Source organism: Merops nubicus, unplaced genomic scaffold (genome assembly GCF_000691845.1).
Source record: "Merops nubicus isolate BGI_N331 unplaced genomic scaffold, ASM69184v1 scaffold45831, whole genome shotgun sequence".
Taxonomy (NCBI): Eukaryota; Metazoa; Chordata; class Aves; order Coraciiformes; family Meropidae; genus Merops; species Merops nubicus.
Window position 1 is genome coordinate 20697 of NW_008587368.1, and position 7910 is coordinate 28606.

The following is a 7910-nucleotide window of genomic DNA, read 5'->3' on the forward strand; positions in this document are numbered from 1 at the left end:
ACATCCATCCCAGCTCAGACATGGAGCTCTGTGACAGTGAACAGCTTGACCAGAGATGATGTAGATGCCCCATCCCTGGAAATAATAAAGGCCAGGTTGGACAGGGCTCCAAGCAGATCTAGTGGAGGATGCCCCATGTCATTGCAGGGGGGTTGAATTAAATGACCTTTAAAGGTCCCTTCCAACCCAAGCCATTCTATGATTCTGCTCTGCATTTAAGCCAAGCCTAGATACTCCTCATGCCTTGGACTCATGTGGGATTCTTGAACTTTTCAAGCCATTGCCAGTTTAGGGAATTGTGTTTGGATGGATTCTGCCTGCTCACTTACTGCCATTGCAACCTTCCTCCTTTCTGGGAAACTTCCAGGGACGGGCAGACGGGGCCTCTGGAAGGAGGCTGCTCATTCAGCAGCTCCTCTCATGCTGTGCTGAGAAATTCAGCAGGGCTCCAGGCCACCTTCCAGGAAAACCAAGGAGAAGCAGAACAAGAAATGTCCCCCCATCCCAAAGGCTGCACAAAAAAAAATCACATCCTCAGTGATCTCTACTTTTGAAAAGAGAAACCTTAAAAGATTGGAGACCTGCCTTTTGTGGACAAGTCTTCAACACAGAGCTAAGGAGCAGGTTCTCACTCTGCTTTCATCTTTGCTTGCACTCTGCTTGCCCTAACTGATGGTGTCTGTCATCTCAGCTGTCACCTCCAGGTGGAGCCAATCAGTGTTTTTACAGAACTGTTGCGAGCTTGCTCTCTCTCCCAGATTTCCTTCCAAATACAGCAGCCATAAGAAGTTTATTATTCTTACAATATATAACCTGTATAATTCCTGTCCAAACCTCATGAGGCATTTTTACTGTCAGAGTTAGCAACCTTTTGCCTCGAACCTGGTATCAGCCTGTTCCTCAGAGGTCACACAGAGAAGAGGTCCTCAGGATATGCTTTAAGAGACACTAGGTAGAGAACAAGAGTCACAAATCAAAAGGCTAGGGTCTGCTGCTTTAACTTTTCTGCTTTCTGTGTTCTAATGTCGTTCTTAGAAGCTGACAAGTGAGGAACCTTTCTTCTTCCTTCTCTGCCAGATGCTTGGCTTGATATCGTTATGCAGGTATGATGCTTTCTGCTGAGTTTTTTTGGAATCCAAATGTCTATATGAGGCAAAATTACCCATGATCTTCACTTCCTAGTTTTCTGTGACAAGGGTAGAGTTTTGTTTCCACCAGTTCTGACCCACAGGGACAGGGAATTGGCCATTCAGGTCCCATAAAGCATAACAACTTTCATTAGCCACGTAGATATAGATTGCACTGATATCAGACAGGTACTGATAATGTGCATCATCTTCCTGTGCTTGCCTGACACTGTGCTAATTAACCTGTGGCTGCACCAGTTTTCAAAACAAGGTATCCTAGCCAATTGTTTCTAGTAGCAATTCAGAAAAAGTGGGGTGGCAAGCTCAGAAAAGGCCTGAAAAATCTGAAAGCATCTTCCACAAACAGAATTAAGTAGTTAGAGATGGCAAGAGGAGAATTTTACAGTAGCAGAGGATTAGCCAGGATATGTACAATAGCCATATGCCTCTCTTTTCTTTCTCATTCTGTCCTGCACTCAAATTCCACTTTCTTTCAGAAAGCATAAGCCCAGCTAAGGAGAATGGGCCATTTTTCCTTATTTGGTGCATGATGAAACTGTGCCCAATACAAGCATGACTGAGATGGAAAGTAAAGAGCTGTCAGGGTAATAGCAGGCCTACAGGAATAGCCAGAGTAGTGTCTCTAAGCTTTCATAATGGGCACATCCTGCTCTGTTCTCCAAGCTTAGCGCATGAGATGTCCACAGACGTCAGTCCAAGGAGCAAATTCCACCGAGGGATGAAGGCATCATGTCCAGGTGTTAGTGCTGCCTGTGCTCCATCTCTCCAAAGCTGCCACGGCAGTCCTGGCAAAGTCTCGTTCCTTTTCCACATGCCCAGCAATTCCTGTCGCTGTCCCAGCTCCATCCACCTCCCTGTGTTCACCCTCCCTGCAGGGCAGGGCAGGTGAGTGACCCTTCCCAGACCAGGATGCCAGCGCTTCCCTGGCCCTGAGTCACCAAGGGATGGGAAGTGGCTTCACACCAGCCATTTACACCTAGCTCAGGGCTTGGAGCATCCTGGCCTCAGCAGCAGAGCAGGTCAGGATCGTCCAGTTTTCTCTGGTGTAAGACTTCTCCAGAGAGTGCAACACAACAAAGACGGTTTGTGATTTCCACCTGGCAGAGAAACCAATCCAATATCTTCTTCTTCTTTAGGTCTGTGTCTCCAAATAGTCCCATGGAAACTGCTGGAGTTACTAGAAAGAATACAATATTCATATTAAGTAGAAAATGGGAATGTAGTTATTTAATACTCTGTTTAAAACAAGTCAGCATCTTTGTGAAGCAAATCTGGTTGCAGTTTCTCATCATATTCTGCTTTCCTAGCTTAGCACAGCAGATGTCCCCTCAGCTTCAGAAAACATTTCTCCCAAAATAACCTCCCAAGACGTCATTGTGTAGCCTAAAACCTGGCTAACATGACTCAGTGTAGCTTTCACATAGACTCATAGGCTGTACTACACCTGCTAACTGTAGCTTATTCTCTTGGCTAACAACGTTTACAGTACTTTGACACTAACAAAAGCATTACGCTATCCTCTCTTAATTAGCAGAGATTGGCCTTGGAGGACTCTTGAACTGCATGGTATCAATGCAGCCCAGCTTTGCTGATGTACACCCTTATCAACTCCACAACACACTCCCACCAAAGAGACAAATGCCCCAAGGGTTGGTGGCTTTTATTACTCATTAACACAAGTGGGTCTGTGCTGTCTCTTAAAGCCAAGCCATTATGTTACAGAGAGTGATAGAAACTACTGCTAATCTTGGGAGGATCATAGCTGGTTTTCATCTCTCTACCCACAAAACCCATTCTTGCAGCAATGCCCTGGTGAGGTTTCAGTCCCATGAGCGCGGAAGGGTTGTGTCCTCCCTTTATTTCCAGAATGTCTAATATATAGTGTAGCAGAGGGCCTTGAGCAAGAGGGGAGTGGTGATGCTGCTCATTAATGCATGACGTATGGAACTAACTGCAAGCAAGCAGTCAGTGAGCTGACTGTTGTGTTCAGGGTCAAGGGCTTGTGCAATGGGCATGGCTCAGGAGTCAGAGCTGATGGAGAGCTTTGGGAGAGGTTTTCCTAAGAGCTCTTCTGCTGCTGTGAAAGACTCCATGGGCTTGTCTGCCGAACCCTTCCCACTCTTCTCTCCTGGTTGTCCCCCCTCCATTCTCCTGCTTCATACACCCACCACCCATGACCTCTAAGTGTCTTTATCTCCAAACCAGTGTTCCTTGAACATGAGATGCAAACATGCAAACACACATGATTTATGGAGCAGTGTATGTCAGCCGTAATGCACCACTCCAGCCATGCCCATGTGGTCACAAACCCCTAGGATTTAGCTTGGAGTTAGCCTGGAAACCACAAAGAAAACAGTAAGACTTCTGAGCAACCTGGGACTTTGCACATAGGCAATATATAGAGTTAAAAGAAAACAGGAAAGCATATTTCATAGGGCATTTCCTAGTAGATATAAGATTAAAGGATTGGTAAGTAAAAAATTTCTCTCTGTGTGTGGCATGATGCTTGTATATGTTCCTTTAAAACAAGTTTTATTCAATCACTCCAGTACAAAAAATAATCTAATAAGCATTTCAATGCAGTCTTTTCAGTCTCTCAAAGTACTGTGCAGCTTTTCTTCAGTACAATAAACTTCAGTTTATAGCTGCCTTTGAAATCCCACACCTAAGAAACACATAATCTCAACCATGTCTTACTAACCCCATTTTAGAGCTGAGGAAACCGAGGCACTGACTAAATGTTGGGGAGCGAGGAGTCACAGGCCTGCATGGGCATGGCAAGATCCTTATCAGTGAACACATGGTGACCACTTGGGTTTCCTGAAAGCAGCCACCAAGAACACTCAGTGTCCTCACTGCTTACCAGCCTCCCGCAGGCGTGCCTAGGCAGAGGAGCTGGGCATTGGATTGGACACACCTTAGCTCCGCATGTCAGTGGTTCCAGTGACTAGCCCTTGTCCCCAAGCACCCCAGGGGCTGTTGATGTTCTGCCACGTCCCAGTGGCGTCAGCTTCACCCAAGCATGTGCTTCCCAGCGTAAGCCTGGACTTTCCCGTGCCCTGATGCAAAGGTGATAAAATGAGAGCGAGGCACAAGGTCTGTGCCACTAATAGCAAACGTGCAGGAAGGGAAGGGTGAATATTTAGCTCTTTCCATAGCACCAGAAGAAACCAAAGGAAGAAAAGGTCCCGCAGGGGAAGGGATTTGCAATGTGTCCATGTTCTGGCAGCTGTTGCTCAGAAATTCAGCTCATTTCAGCCTAAGTGCGAGGGGCCATTGAACGTGAGCTTCACCCTGCAGGCTCTCCTGGCTGAAATCCAGCCCCTCCTCTGACTCACTTCACAAGAAACATCCGCTTCAGACCTCTGTGCCCCTTGCTCCTGTTCGGCACTCCTTATCAGTGCGATGAAAGACCCTCTAGGAGATTCATCGAGGGGGGATAAAAGTAACTACTGGGTTAGAAATCCAAGGTTTGCTAACAGGATTTTTCATCTGTTATAAAAAGGCAAGGAAGGTGAGAGCTGAGGCTTGAAGAAAACAGTTGCTGCTCTGATTCACAGCCCATGGGCACAGGACAGTTTTGGGACCTGCTTAGATGAGTGTGGGTCAGGTTTGGGACCAACAAGGAGTTTCCCTGCAGAGCTCTGGGGCTTCAGCTCTCCTAAAATGAGTGTCTGCCCACTTGCCCATCACCAGTCCCACACCACACACTCACTGTCCCCTTCTGTTTTATACCCAGCATCCAAGCTGTGCTTCAAACGCTGCCCAGAGCTGACACAGGGTGACCCCCAGATTTACCCCTCCACAAAATGCTGTACCCATGGGCAGGGCTGTGCACAGCCAGGCCCCAGCAAGGTGGAGAAGGCAACTGTAACACCCCAAAGTCTCCCATGGGGCCACGCCTTTGTTCCAGCCACCTCTCTGCATGGGAAGGGGACGGGTCAGTGATGCCTCTGCTCCTGCCAGAAAGCAAACTAGTGTGAGCAGAGCCCCTCATGGCTCACATACCCCCATCACCCTCCCCTGTCACCTTGCAGCCAAGATGGGCTGGAGGCTAGCAGGAAAAAAAAAATTGAGAAAGAGGAGGGAGGAAGGAGAAGCACAGCCTATGCTGATGGACACTCACTGAGCAATGGGGAGACACGGGCAGAGCTGCAGTTTCAGTCCTGGCACGGGAGACAGCAGTGAGTGACTGCAGCTCCTGGTGCTCAGCTTACCCAAGGCATAGGGAGTGTCTTCAAAGGCCTCCTCTCTCCTGCCCTGTCCTCTCCTCCCATCGGAGTCTCCCTGTGCATTAGGAGAGGAGAGCATGGCATGTCCTTCCCCTCTTTCTCCTAGTCTGCTCTGGCGGCCGTGGTTCACCCAGGGCTCGGTTTCCCTTTCTCTTCTTTATGGAGACTTCCCCACCCACGCTCTCTGGAAGGAGACCATCCCTCCTGCTTCTGGCTTAGGCTTCGTTTGCGTTTTCTTTGTCAACAGCACAGGGTGTGGGCTCACCAAGTGCTCCCAAATCAGCCATCAGCCAAGCCTCCGTGTTCTCGGGCTTCAGGAAGTTTTCATGAGCAGAGAGAAGAGACACAGCTGTGAGAGAAACACTTCCAGCCTCTGGCCTCCAGCCAGACAACTGGGGGTTTAAACTCCCTTTAGGCATTGAAATAATGACCCTGGGCTGCCAATGTGCTCTCCCGGTCCTAACAGTAAAGGGTGTGTCAGAGTGCAAGGGAGAAGCTCCTTCCCTCTTCTCCTGCATGGCACACACGTGCATGCACAAGCTCTGCTTGCAGTGCAGATGGGTCTTGCACTTAGAAAAGGATTTTCAAGAGTTTCATTCCCACGTAGGCACTAGAATAACTGTCCATATTTAAAGACTTCTTGAAATGTTTGACCCTGCTTCCAACTGGAAAATCCAGCCATGTGTGTCACAACAGCACCTACTGAGTACTTCAGAAATACCTGGCTCTGATTTCAGTGTCTTAAAGGGGACAGAAGCATACTGAATAGCTGCACTTACAAACCCTATTCTACTGCTCCTCTCACTTTCCAGAGACAACTACTTGTTGGAGAAGGGCTGTACAGGGTCAACATATCCATGAGGATGCTGAGCAATCATTCACTGGTTCTGACATGCCGGAAGATTTTCTACAGCACTTGTATCTTGAACTATTCCAACATCCAAGTGCATCCCAAAAAGGTTATGTCAGTTATATCCCCAGAGGAATTCCTAGTATTATGTGCAAGGGACTGGGTTCAGCAATCCCAAAAGGGACATGAAACCTTATCTGCTAGTCTTTATGCTGCCCTTGAACAGTCTGAACTACAAACCTTGCAGCAGTTTATGGCAAAGCCCTTCTACGAAGGACCCTGGATCACTCTATCTATCTTCCTAGCACCAATTACCTGACACACCATATGGGCTGGGGAAACAGACAGGGGTTGTGGTCAAGGCACCAAAAAGTGAGACACAGCCATATCCTGGGATGGGAATCTATGAGCAGTCTGTAAAATCCTGACTATGGCTTGGGCTTTCCCTTGACATGAAGGTTGTTCCAAACCCAGATTCACAGGTACTTGAGCTTGATGGCTTAGTTGCTCACTGGGTGAGTAATATCAGTAGTGGTAACTGGCTTCATGGTGGTAACTCTGCCTTCAGTATTAGCTTAACATCAGTCCCTGTGAAGGACTTCAGATTCAGTCATCAGGCATGCTCTCCTCTTCCTCCTGCCTGTTTGTTATATCATTCCAATGCCCACTCCTTCCTTCATCTCATTTCAGGAAGACCCAACTGAGGTTCTTCCAAAGAATCAAATTTTTCAGTAGTGATCCTGAGATAGATCAGATTCTTCACCTGCCAATCTCAGGAAATCCATTCCATAACTAGGCCATTAAGATCATACATGAACACAGACACCACCCATAATTGAGTGGCAACTTAGAGAGATAAGGATGGAAGTGTGATCCCTGCTATAAATGGTCCCTAGAGGATTAGGACCAAGACCTTGCAGAAATCAGGAACACAGTGAGAGCACAGAGAGAGGATGGCTGGATGCCAATGGTTAGATCTTCACAGAGCTGGAGGAGCTGAGAGATGTTTTCCCAACTGCACTTAGAAAACTCTTCTATGGATGGCATCAGGGATGAATATTATCTTGTTAGGATGCTGATGCACATCTTTCATGGCTCATATGCCAAGTATGATCCTCACACAGACATGGATCTGCCTCCCTCTCCCTCTCAGTCAGGCCTGGATCTCACTTATTCTCATTGCTCCCTCTTTCCTGCCCTGGGACTTCAGCACCAGAAGGTGTTGTGCTCCACCTGCCCCTAGCAGCACATGGTGAGGAAAGTGGCCACACTTTGTAGTTGACCCTTCCAACAAGGCACACTCTCCACCCTCCACTTCACCGTTGAGCCTCCTCCCTAGATGCCCCACCACATCTGTCCCATCATCTGATATCATGCTTACTTGAATACATTTTGAGAAAGAGCTTTGTTGATGATATGTCACAGAGCTACCTTCTATCGGTGTCATGCAGAGGCAAGTGTAATAACTCCCTGCTTTTCCCACTACTACTTCTCTAGTACCGTGAAACTCATTGTTTCCATTAATTTGATTTTGTCTGACTTTTGTTTTCTATCTGGCCTCTGGTACAGAATGTCCAGTGAAAGAACAATCCTAAAATAGAAAAATTGAAAGCAAAATAAATCCTACCATAGGGGTCAAATCTCTTGACCTCCGTGGGATGGGTTTCTTGCCATGGAATC